Source organism: Phalacrocorax aristotelis, chromosome 27 (assembly GCF_949628215.1).
Source record: "Phalacrocorax aristotelis chromosome 27, bGulAri2.1, whole genome shotgun sequence".
NCBI classification, from domain to species: domain Eukaryota; kingdom Metazoa; phylum Chordata; class Aves; order Suliformes; family Phalacrocoracidae; genus Phalacrocorax; species Phalacrocorax aristotelis.
In genome coordinates this window covers 71,757-90,981 of record NC_134302.1, presented here as the reverse complement: position 1 = coordinate 90,981, position 19,225 = coordinate 71,757, and the positions used below count along the sequence as shown (strand labels likewise).

General features: G+C 45.6%; 1 protein-coding gene and 1 long non-coding RNA gene across 11 annotated transcripts in view; both read right to left on the bottom strand.

Moving 5' to 3' along the window:
• LOC142048789 (leucine-rich repeat and fibronectin type III domain-containing protein 1-like protein) overlaps window positions 1-19,225 on the bottom strand; it is a 54,411-nt gene that overhangs the window by 14,164 nt on the left and 21,022 nt on the right. Inside the window, exon 1 of one of the 10 annotated variants that reach the window (XM_075075989.1) lies at window positions 14,904-14,993. The exons of 8 other annotated variants lie outside the window; for them this stretch is intronic. The gene's annotated coding sequence lies outside the window, so the exon portion shown is untranslated. Of the gene's footprint in view, window positions 1-14,878; window positions 14,994-19,225 lie in introns of those variants that run through there. One more of the 10 variants, XM_075075991.1, reaches the window with a different exon arrangement.
• LOC142048790 (uncharacterized) lies at window positions 4,138-6,437 on the bottom strand. The gene is made up of 3 exons (XR_012657531.1): window positions 6,050-6,437; window positions 4,932-5,093; window positions 4,138-4,627 (listed from the first exon to the last, which is right to left on the bottom strand). It is a non-coding gene; the product is annotated as an uncharacterized LOC142048790 (long non-coding RNA).

The following is a 19,225-nucleotide window of genomic DNA, read 5'->3' as shown; positions in this document are numbered from 1 at the left end:
TTGTTGTTGTTTCTTTTACTTTAACCATTTCCATGAGTTAGAGCTCCTTTGCAGGGCAACAGATCTTTAAGATACAGAATTATGGTATCACAGGTGTGGAGTCTGCAAATTAGTTTGGTTAGATCAAATTCAAGGCTCCACAGAGGGGGAAAAAAATTATTAAAATCAACCTATTGCTTATACAGTATTATTACTTTAATTCGGAGAGTGTGAAACTCAGGCTAAACCGTGCGCTTAGCTTTTAACCAATGCTACGCATTCATTTATCAGAGGTTAATCTTTAGGTGTACGCAATTCTGATCAAGTCGCGGCAAAATATTTTGTAAAAAATAAAGTTTAAAAAGAGACAAACTAATCAACTAATCCCTCTGCAGAACCTCTGAATGGTTAGAGCATGGGAGTGGTTGGCCTGGAGAAGAGAAGGCTTCAGGGACGCCCCGTAGTAGGAACCTCCTCATACCTCCAAGGAGTTTGTCAGGGAGATGGAGCCAGGCTCTTCACAGCAGTTTATGATGGGAGACCACGACCAGGGGCAGAAATTAATACAGTTGAGGTTCAAGCTGGACACAAGGAAAAACCCTTATCACCGCGAGGATCGTGAGGCAGGTTGTCCAGAAAGGTTGGGGGACCTCCATCCTGGGATGGGTTGTCTGGACAAAGCCCTGATCCCAGACCTGACCCCACTTTTGGCCGGGGATGGGACTACAGACCCTCTGAGGCTTCTTCTCACCCATGTTTTCCTACGCACTGTGAACAACTCCACATTTTCTCACATCTCAGCTGTAGCTCTACAAACCGTAGCCTCTGCCTGTCTGATTTTTTTTAGTGCTGGTTTCAAATTCCAATTCTGAACATCACTTTTTGTAGTTGAGAGTGTCAATTCTATGTAGAAAACTCCTACATTTTCTGTTAAGAACGCCTGAGTTAGAGGAAAACGAATCCTCCAGTAGAGTTGGCACAAAGCTAGTTCACGTTATGATTTTTTCTAATCATCATCCTCTTGGTGACGTCTTGCTTCCTGACCGTTTTTTCCCAATGGCTTTTATGATATTTAATACAGTGCATGACAAGCTTCATCTTTCAACTACTTGCTTTTTTAAGAAACCCATTTCTACTGTCAACTCCATCCTCCGCTTTGAACCCTTCTTGCCTTTAATGGCTCCATCTTTTCACTCCTGCTAGGTACAAATGATTAACGGATGCGCAATTATCCAAAAACAGGCTGCTGTGCAATATTGTAATTCCCTTGTTTTGTCATTAGCAAATATTAATGCAATTTTAATGGATTGGCTGCCATCTGGGCTGTAAGAAACCAGTTCAAAACCACCTCACTTAAAACCATTATTCTGTTAAAAAAAATAATTAAATGTTACTAATGGGAAACCGTGGCACTAAAATTAATGATTTTAGAGCCAACAATGAACATCATGCAATTAGTCTTACAAACTATGTAACAGTGGCAAGGAAATTGGGACTGGTAAAGAGAAGCTACAGATAAGTGAATTACCGGTATCGCTCTGGATTCTTGTTAAAAGCAGGTTTGGCACTATCACCTAAAAACTGCATCCGGAACGTACCTGACTGCCTGATTTAATACACGGCAGTAGTATTTTTAGAGATGGTTTAATGCCTCAACAGAAGGCAGTAAAGGAAATATATTTCATGCTTATAAAACTACCTACAGATCTAGGACACGGGGAAAAAGACCCCTCTGAACTGTTGCTTATTGACTCGTTTCCTCGTTTACCATCTGCAGCTTAAAGGTCATGCAAGAAGAAATAATTGGTTGAGGTAGTCATTTAATTCTAAAGGCTTAATCGAATCGAAGAGTTCCGGTTGGAAGGGACCTACGAGAGGGGATTCATGGTCAAGAGACGGGTTTTTATGTGCTGTTTTCCTACAGCAGAACATTACCAGGTTACCATGGGCTGCCATTTGTAGTCCAAATGATATTTAAAGGAAGGGCTATTTCATTCCAAGAAGTCACAGCTATTGGCCTATTAACTTTGTTCCGTTGGAAAGAGTTCAGGTTGCCTTTGCTGTAAATATAACAGATTTTCAAGAGCTTTAAATTGGTGCTATAGTATAGAGGATTTCTCACAGTCTGCAAAATGTGCACATACTCCGGTGTGAATAATGATGCATAAAGACACAATTTTACCAGCTTTAAGGAAGAAATTCAGTCCTGAAAAAAAAAAAAAAGCTCTTTTGCTAGAGAACAGCGCCCTTCCCCAGTACAACAGGCATTTATTTCAGCATAAGCTGCTTCCTGCTCTTGCACCTCGGTATTCGTTTTACTGGAATGATTAGCAAAATAAATTCAAGTACATGATTTCCATTCTACACTTATTTACGCTGCAGCTTTCCAGCAGTCATCGCATCTTTCAGTGGTTTTAAGGGATGTAGCTATGTCCTGGTGTTTGGCTCATTCTCCACTGAATCGGGTCCCTGACTTACGTGTAGAAGGACATAATCTCCGACCCTTCCACACCCAGACCTACGCCACGTCTAACGCTCTCATCACCTCCACCGGTGCCTGTTCAAAGGCAGGACTTTCTCCTATTTTTGAGCACGTACTAAAGCCTGACTGAATCCGGTATCCTCTTATTTACACCATTTAATTGCCCAGCACCGGCCTCACGCCCTGAATACAAGAGCTGCGGCTTCTGATCATCCTCAGGCCTTTCTGAAAGAGGCCTTGGCTCCCTACAGCAGAGAAATATTGTCACCCCGAGGATGGCAAATAGATATTAGGTATTAGAAACAGCTTCTTCATACCCTATTTCTCCCACACGGACTCATGGTCTGAGATAGATCATCCACCCAAGCCTTGCTTTTCAAATAAATAAAATTAAATCTGGAACACAAAGATATTTCTGCAGAGGCTGAGTCCGGCCGAGATAAACAGACTCTGCTCCTACATATTCCAAAGGCAGGGTTTTTTGACTGTCGTACTGCCGTGACAACCTGCTCACTGCACAAGATGGGTGCTCGCCATCTGCATCCGTAGAAGAACCAACAACCACCACCAAAAAAAAAAAGCTTTTTCTTGAGGGAGGCTTCATTATTGGCCTTTTCTGATCCGGAATTAACCACCACATTGGAAAAAAATTAATTTACCAACAATAAATTATGTGCTTAATTTAGTGTCGCTTGCCCCAGCTGTAAATGAGCAAGAAACACTTGCAATAAGCGTTGAAGGAGTATCTTGCGCATTTTCCTGCTATTTTTTCCTTCCTTTTCCAAGGCCACTGGGAGCACATCTCTAGATACACTAGAGCAAATTAGCTGCAAATCTGGTAGCCAGCATTTCTCTGAACCCAAATAGTAAATAATTAATCCTAAATTAATCCTAAAATTTGTTGGTAGGTTTTTATTTTTTCAGTCTTGTTCACAGCATAATAGGGAAACCAAACAATGTAATATTAAAAATAATAAAATACAGAGCATTTATTCCTTTTCCTGGCATTATTTCTGAGGCACGTCAACTATGCACATGAACTCGTTTGCCTTTTCCTTTATCACCAGAAGGTGGCACAAATGATATCCACGTCTGCGTGGCTGTTGCCTGCCACCGCTCAAGGGATGGCACTGGGGAATCGTGTTTATCATGCACAAAAAGAAAAAAAAAAATCACATTTCCAGCCCGCAATATAGAGGGCGCAGAATAAGAAAACCAGGAAAAAAAGCACAGCAATGACTTTAATCTCCATGTTCATTTTTGCCTCACCTAATTCGGTCACCTGTGAGATACATTAGCAGACCTAAAAATAATTTTCTTCTGTTTGGTTTGTTGTTGGGGAGTTTTTTTGGCTGTTGTTGGGTTTTTCACACACACACCCCTAAAAAAAAAAAAGGAGAAAAAACCCAAAACCAAACTGGTTTCTGTCCCGTTTCCTAAACTTCAGTGCAAACCATACACTGAAGAAGGTACAGAAGGAACTACCACCACAAGGTTAAATGCTTTGTAGCTTTATTGTGTGACTATCTGCACTCCTTCCCTCTTCCTCCTTCCAAGGGCCAAAGAGCTCCCGCCAAACTGCAGATCTTTGCGCCCAACCCCCCACCCCGAAAATCCTGAACTGGAGCCATTTAAACTACGGTGGAGGTAGCCAGGACGCCAATGTCTATCAGGAAACAGAAATAGCTCCTGTGGGTTTTGATGAACGGTCCAAGGTCTCCTGAAGATGTACTTGACAAAAAGCTGAGAGTGAATTCTCTATTGATGCTTTATTTAAGGACGGAGCAGCTCCTGGTGCAGGGAGCCTGGAGGTAATGCTACTTCAGAGTTACCACGCTGATAAACAAGCTATTGAGTCGTGCTGTATATCTTTCACAGAGGCTACTCAAACGCAGCCAATATTAGCAATTAGGAGCATTTATGGTTTATTGGAAGATCTATTATGAATTCCAACACATCCCACCACCAAGCCCGAGCACATCATACCCTCTGGAGTGGTTCATTGCGCGTAAAATTTTATCAGTTTTATCTCGCTGGCTTCACCGTCTGCCGGTCGTACCGGGGAGTTCGGTGCACAAACAGTTCCACCTTCAGCTGGTCTGAGCCTCACGCTGCAGGTGATGCTCTGCTAGAGAGAGCAGAGCCTCCCTGGGCACCTCTGAAAACCTGTGAGCATCACAGAGAATTTTCCTATCATTCCCACTTGCGCAAGGACTGTTTGAGATTATCTGACTCTTAATATCTCCTATTTGACAATAAAACTCCTGGAAATACATAAATCACGGTGTTCTGATGGGGCAGAGGGTTTAAGATGAACATGCATTTTTTTCTTTCTGGATGTGGACTCTTTGATTTCTTAAGATGCACCAACAGGCACCATTAAGACCACGACAGCACTGTTCAAAGCGCTTCCCCCGAGGGCAAGACATAACCATCACAGCAGAAAAGTGCTGTGTAGTTTAGAACGTACCTTCTTACTCAGGGAAAACAAATCAGATCCCTGATGGAACAGGTCCTTGGCCCCGTTGGGTCTGGTGGATTAATGCCAGCAAAATCCCTGAAAGTTTGTAGCTCCGTATTAGAAAACAGCTCCTGGTCAGAACTTCCTACCCGGAGATGGAAAAGTTGAGGCCTTTAATCAAAAAGAAAATACTGCTCTTTAACTGTCTGGAAATTTAGGAAGAGAGGCATGGTGGAAGCAGGGGGCTCTCTGTAAAACACCGTGCACCAACCGCCAAAGAAAATGGCACCTCCAGCTTTAAGACTCACTCTACTCCTCAAAGAGGTGGTTGGACTTTTTATTTTAGGATAGTCTTGAAGCAGTTTGGCAACGTATTTTACAAGACTATAACACGCACAAATGGCTCTTTACAACACTGAAAAGGGGAACTTTCGCTGCTTAAACCAAAATAGTCTTACTACAAGGGGCTGGGTAGACCTTTTGTGGGTAGTTTCTAGACATACTTTAACCTCCGTAAGGTAAAATGCCATAAAATACCCGCCTCTGGGTAAAGAGGATGGGAAGATGAGTCAAGGGTCGTAAGTCTCCGTCGTGTGTGACTTCATTCTGATAGGGACAGTTGATATTAGCAGTCCGGTTAATTGCCCCTCGGTTGTTTAACATCAAGTATTTGGGCATATGATGAGCGATCCCTGCGCGCTCAGCAGCCTTGCATTATCTGGTCACTGGAGCACGGTCCTAATTTCTAAGGTTAATTTCGTTTCCTATCATCCCAACAAACCGTGATGCCTTCTAAAACAGCTTTCCAGACAACCTGGCAACCTGTAGGCTGCCACTTCACATCTCGCCTAAGCCTTTCATTGCTTGGCTCGGTATAAAGGAGGTCCAGTTAGGACCTTTCCTCCTTCTAAACCCAATTCCAGCATCCTGCCATGCATGGAAAATGACAAAATCGATTTGAGAAAGCATTTAGTTGCAGAAGATACTCGGGAAGGCTGCGGGGAGCATTTTTAATGGAATCCAGGATTCCTCCCCATGGACCACGCTCGGCAGATGCTGTCGCAGCCCGCTCCGTACCACTGCTCATGTTCAGCTGTTGAGCCGACCCACCTCTGCCAGCATCTTACCATCCCGTGGCCTGTTGTCAGCCCTTCAATTCCATGCGTTTCACGTCTCGCCGCATGCCAGTCTCCAAGTAGAGAAGCCCATGCAAATAACTCTCAGCCTCAGGGACGCATATTCCGAGGGGAAGCTTCTGGGATCACAAAAATTAGGAAATGGAAGCACTTTGCCCCGGTGGCTGTCTGCCCTCGGCTCTGGAATGATACAAACCATTAAGGGTGGAAGTCTGTGAAATGGATGCCCTGGCTTCGGCTGGGGATTTCACAAAGGCTTTGCAAAAAGGAAACAGAGGGTTATGCACCGTATAGATGTAAAGTTCGTCCAAAGCGGGTATCACATCCCCTGCTGCTCGCTCCAAAAAAAAAGGAATGCAGACTTGCGTGCCTATGCAAAACCCCCGAAATGAAGCTCTGTGAATGCACTTGCTGTTAACACAGAGGGCAAAGGGACTGCCCAAAGCTCCACGAGACTCCGCGTCGAAGCCAGCGATCTAAGGCTCCGGTGCTAAAAATAGCAAAAAGGGGCCAATTACAAATGGCACTCTGCCGGAGCTCCGCGGTGCCGAGAGCTGCGGCATCCCGATAAGCGTACCCGCGAGAGGCGGCGCATCTCCCCGCGGGCTTCAGAGCCAGGTCTCTGCCGCTTTGCATAAAGCGACAAGCTGCAGGGTTTTCTGACTTCCACCGAAGCGGCGCTCGCGCGGCGGCCCGGTGAAATACACCCGCCTCGCCTTCGCGGCGGCCCGCAAAGACCCTGGCGCCAAAGCTCTTAGCGCCGCATGTGCGTTTCCTGCTTGTGCTGGTCTCGCGTAATGACGAGAGCCGCTTTCCTCCATCACAAGGCAGCTTTCAAGGAGGGCGCCCAACCATCGCGAGGGGTAACGGCCTCGTGACGACTTCAGCCCCACCTGCGTGAAATGCCCCCAAAACTCTCTTCCGTTACCTTCGACATTTAGGTTCCCAGACCGCGCACACAGTGCGGCTTGTGCTGCGCTCTACGGTCTCACACAGAGGGGTGGCTACACCCCCCCAAAGCCTGGTATTAGTGTGTTTTTCAGTGAAAAAAGGGCTCACAGAAGGATCAGCAAGGGCAATTCACTGTACACCTGCTGTACTAGCTACTGTAGTCTTTCCAAAAATAATTAGCAACCTTATTTACGATTTTTTCCCTTTATGAGATTATCCACTCTGTGCCAACCGATGATGACGGAACACGAGCCACTTCTGGCATTTCTGTCGATGCACGGCTAGCTCTTTAGCTCAACAGGCTCTAGAAATGGGCTGGCAGTTCTCCTGAAGGTCAACAAGGGGATGAAGCACAGAGTCCTGCACCAGGGGAAGAGCAGCCCCCTGCACCGCTCTATGCCAAAGAAACCCAGGGAGAACTCCATATGAAGGTTTAAAACCAAGTACTCTACAGCTCGCTGCAAAAGCTTATCTGACGCCAGTCTCGGCTGCAAGAAGAAATTGTCTCGGCACTTAAGTTTCGTGGCACCTATTGAACGACGTTGCCTTATCAGGCAAGAACTACCGGAGCAGCGTTTTCCTTTGGGGTTGCTACACGCTAATAATTACAAGTATTACCACTAAAAAGCTACACGCTTTTCATAACATTCCTTACCAGGAAATATGTTGAGACAGCTCTATTACGCTGTTAGACTCACAGATTCTCCTAACGAAAGAGTGGAAACAAGCAATGGCAGGAGGTCACGAGAATATCAGATGTGAGGAAGGGAAAGAAACCCCATTAGAAATTTATTACTCAGTCTTTGAATATGAGGCGATTCTTCAAACCACAAGAACTCACCCACTTTCTCCACAAAACAAATGGAAAAACGCGCTCACCAAGCCATGCTCAAAGGAGTGACTTATTAATTGTGGGCTTTTAATAGCACTTAAGCCTTCTGCAAGCTACTCAAAAGGACCAATTTCACCGCAGTAAGTCCTCTATCAGTTATCCCCTTCCAGTCACAGTTCATGAACTCCCGCATGCGTGACATGTATTTGTAAACCTTAGAGTGAGGAGTTTGCTGTCGGCAACGGGCAGTAGAAAGGGACAACGCAGCCCTTCCAATACCTCAAGGAGCAGAACCCCAGTTGCTGTTATCCACCTGCAACGGCAACCCTTCAACTGCACGGCTGCTACACGAGCTTTCCTAACAGGGCTGTGAACGTCCTTCCGAGTTTAAAGCTGGAAGGCAAACGTTCGGGAAGTACTCTGAAAACTGCAGTTTTCTCTCTGCAGAGAAGAATCCAGAGCTCTGCACAATTATCTGCTTACTTTATGAAGTAATAAAACCTCCTGCATAGGAAGGAGCTTTAGCGTCGCAATTGGATGTGGCAGCGCTGTGCCCGAGCGCTGGGTCTCTGCTACAAGGCTGGAAAGTGGAATCTCAGGTGTGCAGCTACGGTTGTACAACACCACGTGCACGGAGCCCGGTAGGAGACCACAGGATAGGGCGGAAGAAACCCCAGCAGTTGGGCTTTACTTGGTTAATACTCGTATGGACGTTGATATTGCAGGGAACGTCACGCCGTTGAAACACAAACTAAATGAAGCCCACCACAACCCACCACGCCCACCACAGCAATTTCTCCCCACATAATCCTACTTTCTGAAACCAACTCCGCAGGTTTTCCCATTCCTGCGATCGTTACGGACCATTAATTCACACTGACCAGAGCACAGTCGTTATATGACTCAATATTATTTGGAAATAGTTTGGAAATATATTCGACGTTAAGCGAACCGCATAGAACGATCTGTTGAAGGTTGACACCCTAAACCGTGCTATGATGGTCTGAGCAAGGAACTACAAAAAAACGTTGACCTTACTTGCAAGGTCCTCCCATGGCATTAAAAAGCCCAGAGAGTCACGTTTTGCATCACAAACGCTATGAACGTCCACATCTCCCGGTGCCATCCTCTGCCTCTACTTAGAAAGCATTTCTCAGCAATTCCCAGCGTCCTCTTAACATGTCAGCGCCCGTCCCTCGTGAATGATGACCGCGAAGCAAACGGCGCTGACTCCAGGCCAAGCCTGCACGGGAACCCACCGAGAGGAACATATGGGCCGGCTGTAGGAGCTGCTGCCGATGACTCAGGTTGGAGCGCTCTTCGCTTTGAGTCACTGTTGAATCAACGTCAGATTGTGATACTCGGTGTCATGGTGCTGCCTTCTTAAAAAGAAATCATTATGCATCAGCTCTTCTCTCTCACATCACTGAAAGCGGGAAAAGTGGGATTTTTATGAAGGAAAACACCAAGCAATGAAGCGTCCACCTACTACTATTAGGCGTTTGCTACGAGATGATGTTCAGCACTAAGTGTTACCAACTCTACTCTTTCCACTCTTTAACCAGCCCAAAATGTTTTACAATTGATGACAGCTAATGACACTTATAACAAGGCTGGCAGACAATAATTTCATTACAAATCCCATGCCACCACCGTTCCCACCATTCTAAGTCTAACAAGCATAAAATTGTATGCTCAGTATGTATGCAGGCAGGTATGTCATTACTCTGACAAAGAAATGATAGTATTTGTAGACAGTGCGTTAACAAAAGAATAATATTCAGATGAAAATCACCTTTGGTTCAATACGAAGAAAGTGGGTTGCCTAGAAAAATATGTCTCTTTCTACAGAAATATTTAATCCTTCCCAAACTTCTCTTGTTCCCCATAGCTGATTGAAGATTAGTCACTGAGCAACGGATTTCAGTGCAGCCATTGTAAAGCTAACAGCTCTCCTCCTTTCCAACTCTGTACTAGGGAGCTGAGATCAACATTAGATTTTATTTTTTTAAAATTTAGTTCTTTTTTTCCCCCTTTATTAAATTCCTATCATTTTCTACACAGTGCAAATACATTAAGTTACCCCTCTGTGGGTGCCCAAGATTTAGTCCCTGAGAACAAGGAGGCTGCTTTAAGCCATTTTAGCAAGACTTTAAGTAAATGCCTTTGCTTAAGAGGAAAGAAAGTACTCTTCACAGTGAAACTGCGGTCCTGCTCATTTGCATTTGAGGAATTAATGGGAACATTCGGATTGGTTTAGTGCCGATGCATCTGAACGGCTCTTTCCTTGCTGGCACTGACAGAGGTATCCTTGAGAAAAAAAACCCAGCCGACTGGAAGGGAAAGACTCTTCTGCAATGCAATAAAGCGTGCTTTATCAGCTGATCTCTGCAATGCATCACTGAAAGCCATTTTCTTAGCCACCGGGAAGTCTCTCTCCCTGAAAACTGGCAGCAGGACTTTCTTGCTCTCCCTCTCAGCTGCTGTTTCATCTCTCGAGAGCATGAAGCTGCCTTTATGTCTGACAGCTCTGAGCATTTCCAAGGCAGCAGCACCCTGAGAGAATGACTATTCTGGGCTGCAAAGTGTAGCAAGGTAAAAGCTAAGCACGTTCCTCTGAACCTCACATGCGTGCCTGGCGTTGGAGCAGGGCTTACAATGACCAGCCCAGGGCGAAGTGAAGAGTTTGAGTATAACCAAAGGGCTCCTTGGTTTGGACCACTCATCACCTTCCTGTGCTGTAGAAGGGAAAAAAACACATCCTAATTTCTTTGTTAAAACAGCATCCCAAATTTCAGGTTGGATATTAGGAGAAGGTCCTTCCCCCAGAGGGTGGTGGAGCCCTGGCACAGGCTCCCCAGGGAGGCATCACGGCACCAGCCTGGCGATATTCCAGAAGCACTTGGACAAGGCCCTCAGAGACACGGTGTGAATTTGGGGTGTCCTGTGCAGGGACGGGAGCTGGGCTCAATGGTCCTTGTGGGTCCCTCCCAACTCAGGCCGTTCTATGACTCTAAATTCCACCTCATTTTGGGAGCCCCACAAGCCCTACTGCTGTCACAAATGGACCCTCCACCGTCTGTAGGTCGCGTGGCAAATAAGGCAGGGTGGGGAGCACCCAACAAAATGCAAGCAGCGCATGGTAGGGCTCTGCTTTCGCAATGCAAACGCGTGACATTCGGGTTTTACTCAGTGGTTCCCATCACCTCCACCTTCTGCCGGGACCTAAATCCGCAGCAGAGCTGGGAGAAAAAAACCAAAGCCAGGCTCGGTCACGTGCTGCACGAAGTAATGAAACCATATCACAAAGCTGTGTATTCTTGCCCAGCATGAAGCAGTTTCCAAAGAGACTTATAAACCCCTTGGCATCAAGATTAATGACTTTTTCTTTCTTTTTTTTTTTTTTTTAAAGCTGCAATTGTTCAGAACAATTTTGCAAAGCTTACTGTGTGCGCCTTTCCTCCTGGCTTGCAATTTCTTCTATTAGCTTGAAGGAGGATCTCTCTCTCCTGCCTTCCCTGATTAATGCAGAAAAATCAGGAAGCCACAGGTGCCACGGAATCAGAAGTTTGTAGGAAAAAAAAAACCAAAACCCTCCTTGCTGAGCACTTGTCGGGGGATGCCAGAGCAATCAGCCTGGCGATAGGAAGCGAGCCCAATGTAAACGCACACGTACAGCAGATATCAAGGCTGCCGCTTTCCTGTGCCCTACCCAAAGGGCTAAAATTACACTTTAAAAAGCACAAGGTACTCCTGAGCCTTTGTGATAATTGCTAACTCCCCAATTTTCTCCTTGCTCGCCAAATGGTTTAGCTTCGCTGCCCAAAAATGCAGAGGGTCAACTAATAGCATGTAGCAGTTGACCCGGGATTGCCAGAAATGCAGCTTTTTTGATTCTTCTACAACCCAGCGGCCCTGCTCAGCCCTTCACCTCGAACCAACCTGGCACCAACGAGCCCTTCAAGATCATGGCGTTGAAGTTCGTCTCGTCAGATCACCGCACCGCGCAAGGAAGCGGTGGAGTATTTCCCTTTGTCAGCGTGAGGCTAAGGAGACGGGTCATAATCCAGTAGGCTTCTTATTAATTGATCCATGCCACACACGGGACTTATTCAGCAGGCTCGACCCTCGTTCCTAATTTGCTTTAATAATTGGGACGGTTCAAGCAGCGTATTTGTGTTGCAGGGTCTGAAGTTCTTGCAGCAAGGCTGCTACAGGAGGCAAAGACGTGTGGAGAAGCAATTTGATCCAAGTGGAGCATCCTGGATATATATTCTGAGATCACTTATTAGTTAAATAAATTTATCAAGACTATTAACACACTCTTCAGCCATCCATACGAACCAAAAATCTTTGGGAAGGTGGTCAATGTTCCGCCATGTGGTACATGATTATTTTATTGGAGCTTATACGGTGTTTGTCGCTGGCCAGAGCACACTGAAAAGCCGATACGCCGCCTTTGAAGGACAAAAAGGGTGCTGAAAGTTAATCTAGACTGACATTTTTATTCAAAACATGAAAGATACAGCAGACTGGGGAAATAAAAGAAACTCGCATGTCAAGTGCTATTCCGACCTTTGCAGATAAAGGGTTCAGAAGTATTTGGGGGAGGGGTGAAAAAAGGAATTAAGCTCCTCAAAGGTTGTAAAAAACCAAGCATCGGAAGTTACCGCCGTTCCCTTCAGAAATCACCGTTCAATATTTAATTAGACAATAATCTGCCAAACAGCACTTGAAAGGCTACTCTTGTCTTTTTTTGAAACGCGAATCCCACGCAAGTGACCCCTCTACCACAAAGGGCGCGATACTTCTGGATCACAATTAATTCCTGACCACTAAGCATCCCTCAGATACAACACTGATTTGGGCTTTGCAAAGAGCAGAATTGAGAGATTTAATTTTTTTATTCTTTTTTTTTTTTTCAGTCTTCCTACACAAGACGACGCAAGTGCTCTGGCAAGGCAGATGGACAGACATTTGGCAATATCTGCAGCCTTCAACAGAAAGGGAACAAGTCTCTATAATCATACAAGCATCTGCTATCCAGGAGACAAAACCCGGTACTGGCTAGAAAAGCAACTTTCTCTTGGCCTCTCCAGAGCACCTCGTCTGCGAGATGCTCGTAATCCTCCCGAAAGGACCGAAAGGGACAGTGATGTACGTAAGAGTTGAGATTGCCAGATGGTAGGTTTGTTCGTAACCTGCAAATATGCCAAGACGGCGCCCGAGTCCTACAACAACATAAAAACCAGGGCGGGGGAGGGGGTGGGATGTGGGTGGGGCGGGGAATAATACTAAAATAAATAAAAAATTAAAATAAAAAAAATTTGCTGAAATGAAAAATTTACTCCGGAGCAGCCAAAAAGGACTTATAAAGCGTTAGTCTTAAATCTGACTTTATCTTGGAAGAGATAAAAGTTGTCTAATGAGACAAACCAACGACACAAGTCTCGGAGCCTCTAGAGCTTTGCTTAATACTAGACTTAAAAACGATGAGGGGGGGGAGGAGAGGATTTAAAAAACAAATAAAAAACCAGCCAAGCCAAGCCTGTGTTTTAGGTTAGGTTTTTTTGGTTTTGTCTGTTTGTTTTTTTAAACTATTTTGAATCAGATTATAAAACTACATAATGTCTTCTTGCTGCTGGTGTGCATAATACGCACCGCAGGAGCTGTCAGCGACGGCAGACTATTTACGAGGGCCAATTAACTCTGTTTTGTAGCTTATCTTGATTTCGGCAGCACAGAATGGCAGCCTCTTCATGATGAGGTAGTTTGTTTTTATGACCTGAGCAATAATAAACAAATAAAAAGGCTTCCATTTCAGAACAGGGCTAGGAAATACCGACTGAAACACGGTTGCTCTAACACTGAGATCTCGACCCTTGGCTGGAACATGGGGTGGATTTGAGCATTAATTAATCACCCACCATCTACAGTGGCTGTTTTTGCAGAGCTAAAAGGAATTTATTTTTTTTTTTCCCCCAGAGGAGAAATTCCTTAAACGACAGCGCTTGGAGACAAAGTATTTTTAGAAATGAGAAGTGCACTGCTGAGCATCTCCAGTGAATGTTTAATCAGTGCTCAGCGAGCCTGCCTGAACGCGGTTTACAAATGTTTGTATCCAAATATGGTTTTATTTTTTATTTTATTTTTAAACACAGCGTATTTCTTCTCTTTATCCGAGATCAAGCCCGTGACTAGAAAAACGAGGTGGAGAGTGCCTCTTAACACCACCAGGTTATATCGTGCCCCACCTCTGTCTTCTAGACATTAGCTGCAGGCATACCTTCAAGCTGTTTATGTTCTGCATAAATAAGTACACCTAAGTCACCTTCTTTAAACACCTTATTCCAGTTAAATTAGAACAGATAGTCAACGCCACCAAAAAATCCACAACATTAAAAAAAAAAAAAAACCACAACACACACAATGATTTCTAACACTAAGAACTTCCCTAATTCAAGAGGGAAACGAGCTGGTGTTTGAGGGCAAGAGCAAGCACCACTATAAATATTGAATAAGGGTCTCAACACTCTCGTTCTCCCAGAAGTCTCTACAGTATGTGAATTAATATTAAAAAGGGAAGACTATTTGGAACTGCCCAGGACACAAAGACTACACGAGCACCGGAAAGCTCTCTTCTCTCCAGCATCTGGCAAGCCAAAGGGAGTCCAGCTCCACAGGCATCATTAGGTCCCTTCCAACCTAAACCATTCTATGATTCGATGATTATTTAGCACAACTTCCCCCCCTGACCCAGAACGGGCGTTCATTGGGAAACGCTTGTTTTGCCCCCCACGTAACAAAGAGCAGCTACGTCCTACCTCTCAGCCATTAATTACGCTACTACACGGCACTCATGGTATTTCTAAGTTCTCTCCCCCCATAAATATTTTATTTCGCTGACAAGGTCTTATTTTATGCACGGGGAGGATCAACTACGCCTCCATCCTTCCTGACAGATGTTGGTTTTTAATCTTCAAAACCCCATCTGTCAGAGGAAACCTCTCCACCGTGGTCTTGACACCGCCACGTACCCGACGGCAGCACAGTGGATCTTACCACCCCACGGCACTAAGACAAGCAGGGCCCTCCGCTCAGTCCCTCTGCCTTCTCCAGGGAGATGTTCAACCTCTCTTGACCATCTTCCGCACGGAGGTGAGAGGGATCTCAGCACAGGAAAGACATAGACCTGCTGGAAAAGGTCCAGAGGAGGCCACGAGGATGATCCGAGGGCTGGAGCACCTCTCCTACGAGGAAAGGCCGAGGGAGTTGGGGTTGTTCAGCCTGGAGAAGAGAAGGCTTTAGGGAGACCTTATTGTGACCTTCCAGGGCTTAAAGGAGGGCTTATAAGAAAGATGGGGACATACCTTTTAGTAGGGCCTGTGGCGATAGGACAAGGGGTAGTGGTTTTAATCTGAAAGACGGGAGATTTAGGTTAGATCTAAGGAAGACATTTTTTACAACGAGGGTGGTGAAAGCCTGGCCCAGGTTGCCCAGGGAGGTGGTCGATGCCCCGTCCCTGGAAACACTCAAGGTCATGCTGGACGGCGCTCTGGGCAACCTGATCTAGCTGAAGATGTCCCAGCTCACGGCAGAGGGGTTGGGCTAGATGGCCTCTAAAGGTCCCTTCCAACCCAAATTACTCCATGATTCTGTGATCCCAATGCTGAATTACGGTTTCTCCTTTCCACAGAAACAACACACTTGGAAAGGTTTTTTTTTCCCCTTTGAGCACAAACTGCTGTATTTACACTACCGCTTTCTTAATCCCCACACTGGAAAGCATAAAAGGGAAAAACCCACACGACACAAACCCCTTTCCTGCCGAAATGTTTTAGCACTTCAGAGACGGGCTGTTAAAAGCATACTTCGTCATAACCTTCTTCCCCTAATTAAAACAGCTTCTGCTCGCTGAGGAATACAAAGGTATCGCTCAATTCAACCACAGATGTCTCTGGGATTCTTTTTTTTTTTTGACCTTCCAGAAGCCTGGGATTGCTCCAGGACGCTGAAAGGTTTCCAAACATTATTACTTAAAACATAAAGGATGTTGTTGTTTCTGAGCCTGCCTTTAGCCTTTAAGCCGGAGAAGCGCAGCGTCAGCATTACCAGTAATTAAATGCTTTGCAAAGCACTACAACATGTTCCACTTTGCGAAAAGCATTATGGAAATCCAAGCTGCTCGCTGCTGTGAGATAACAATCAGAAAGCTCCAGCCTCTTTTTTGCTATATTCATGTAAAATTTTGTCGTGCTATTCCAGATAACTCTATTTTAGGAGACGCTAGAAATTAAAGCGCGTCCAACAATGTCCTTTCCTCGGTGACCTCAAAACTTTACGCTTCTTCACAGGTTTCTTAACTCAATTTCCTATATATTCTCGAGAGTTTTGGCTAACAAAAAAAGCAATTGATGAGTTTATCTTAAATGCTCTGTGGTCGTGAAGGCTACGATCCTTCCCTAAAACCACCCCTAACCCTCTCTGCAGCACAGAAATACAAAATGCATGAGAAGTGACGAACACAAGCACAACCGCTGAGATCCAACTGGAGAAAGAACCAGGAACTGAAGCACCACACGGTCCCAAGGGGTCAGAAAAGTAGTGGTGGCAGCAAGTTTAAAAAGCCAAGCGCAGCGAATTGCGGGGCCCTTTGCTATCTTTTTCTCTCATTAAATTCATTTGCCCTTGATCCATCTCGCTTTGAAATGGAAGTCTGAAGAACAGACTTCACAGTACTTCTGCAACAAATGACAGCGTGAAACCTGTAGGTGTATTTTACTCACCGATGGAACGCGTGGCCTGCAGGTACCATAACTGACCAGAATCACTAAGCATGCATAAACTTTCCCACTATCATTAATTCTCAGTAGGATGCTCCAAATTCTATAGAAATGCAGATTTTTAACAGGGTGTTTCAGAGACAGTACCAAGACAGTAATTTATCTAGCGCCTTATTGAAACAATCCCTACAATTAAGTCCATCCTGGTGAAGTAATCATCCCAAACCACAGTAAAGCTGTTAATAATAAACTGAATTATTAATTATGCATTTCCTTTGCAGTATCTAATGCATACACCCTCCCAGGTTTTGCTAAGCGTGCAGGGGAAGCACGTAAATCCTTTGCATATGAAGCCCCCAGAAATACAAGTAAAAATCGAAGGTGGGAAGGAGCCCCCACATCAACCCCACCTTTCCATCACTGGGTGCATGAACTTTTCCCGGTGGCTCAGCCACAGGTTGCAGTAGTTGACCTCAGCCTCTGTTTATTGTCCACCTCCAGCGTCTTGGAGCATCTTCCCTGAAGGATTACAATATACGTGTCCAAGGCGCGGCACAACGGACTCCATAAAACAGAGCTTTACGTCACCGCCGACAAAGCGCCCTTGCAACTGTGCCCATTTGCTCATTGCCAGGCGGCATTCCCATGGAGACCTGCGTACACTGGGCAAGATTTGCCCAACAAATCTGGCAGAGAACACAGAAGGGTTTTTAAAGTCATTTTCTGAATCATAAAACCTACCGATAACTTCCCAAAAACCCACAGTGCCAAACTGAGCGATGCTGTGAGCACAGAAAACAAGCATTAAACCACAAAATATCAAATCTAATTACTTGATGGCAAACAAAATAGGTGTAGATGACCTTAACGCAGTATTCGTCTGGGGGACTATTCATCCTGGCTGTGGTGACTATTGCTTTTTCTGATTGCAGCACTTCATGTGTTCCAGTTGCTATTTGGGTCGATGCCCTGTTCTCCAAAAATCGCTTTCTTGCTCTAAAGGAAGATTGTTTTCTTTCACATGAACTTAATTCTGCAACGCCCATCTCTGGGAACTGAAGAGATGGTAGTTCAAAAAAACAATGGAAGCTCAGCCACGGGGGGTTTTAAGGCGGGGGGTTACCGTTATTTTAATTTACGTGGATGACCAAATACAAGAACGTAGCTCTAAGGCCTTCGTGAAATACAAAAGGGCCCCTAACCTGATGGAAAACTGGGGGGGGCTTAAGCCCTTCTTCCTTCAAAGTGACCTTCGAGTTGAGCGTCAAACCTCTGCCACCCTGTGCTGCTTTTTGGGAGTCTCCTGCACTTTTCATTAGCGATTCAGTTCAGTACGGAGTCCTCGAGGTAATGGATTCTCCATTCAGATTCACAGCACAGTCTTGTGGACATCCCGAAGTGGCCATCCACCCTGAAATTAAGGTGTTATGTTCTCTTCCAGAATTGCACTTTATCAGAAGCATTAGGGGTGACAATATCGCAGCAGCGGCGAGGACTGAATACCGAATGGTACGGCAAACTAGCAAGGGCAGCCAATCTCAACGTAATCTTGACAGAAGCTCTTCTAAACCAGCCCCAAAAATTAAGAGACTGGTTTTCTCCACAAATTAAGCGTTGCAGACAGAACAACGCAAGCTGAAACATCTAGACTAGATATTCGGCAGAAACGCTTTACAATGAGGGTGGTGAGACACTGGAAAAGGTTGCCAAGGAAGGTGGTAGATGCCCCATGCCTAGAGACATCCACGGTCAGGTTGGACGAGGATCTGAGCAACCTGATCTAGCTGAAGATGTCCCTGCTCACGACAGGGGGGTTAGAATCATAGAATCATTAAGGTTGGAAAAGACCTCGAGGATCATCAAGTCCAACCATCAACCCAACACCACCAGGTCTCCTAAACCGTGCCCACAAGTGCTGCGTCTACACGTCTTCTAAATACCTCCAGGGATGGCAACTCCCCCGCCTCCCTGGGCAGCCTCTGCCAGCGCTTGACAGCCCTTTTGGTGAAGAAATAGTCCCCAACAGCCAACCTAAACCTCCCCAACCCAACTGGAGGCCGTTTCCTCTCCAATCGCTTGTTCCTTGGGAGCAGAGACCGACCCCCCCCTCACTCCAGCCCCTCTCAGGGGGCTGCAGAGAGCGAGAAGGGCTCCCCTCAGCCCCCTCTTCTCCAGGCTAAACCCCCCCAGCCCCCTCAGCCGCCCCCCAGCACACTTGTGCTCCAGACCCTGCCCCAGCCCCGCTGCCCTTCTCTGGACATGCAAAGAAGGGTTGGACTAGATGACCTTGCAAGTTCCCTTCCAACCCAAACTGTTCTATGACCTACTGCGTCAAACAATGTCACGTACCCCAAGTGCCCAAGGAGAAAGCTAAGGAAATAAAATTAATATCAATCTACTGCACCATGCGCCCCAGAGCTCATAAGCCAGCTCCAAATGCCAGGCTATTAACAGTCCCATTCCCATTAGTGGGAATTATATTTACCCTGCCTGTACAAAACCACATTTGACCGACTGTGTTTCAAACTAAGCAGTACATGGACATTTCCCTCAAGAATTCATCAAATTGAGCACCCGAGAGGCATTGGAGTGTCCCTGCTC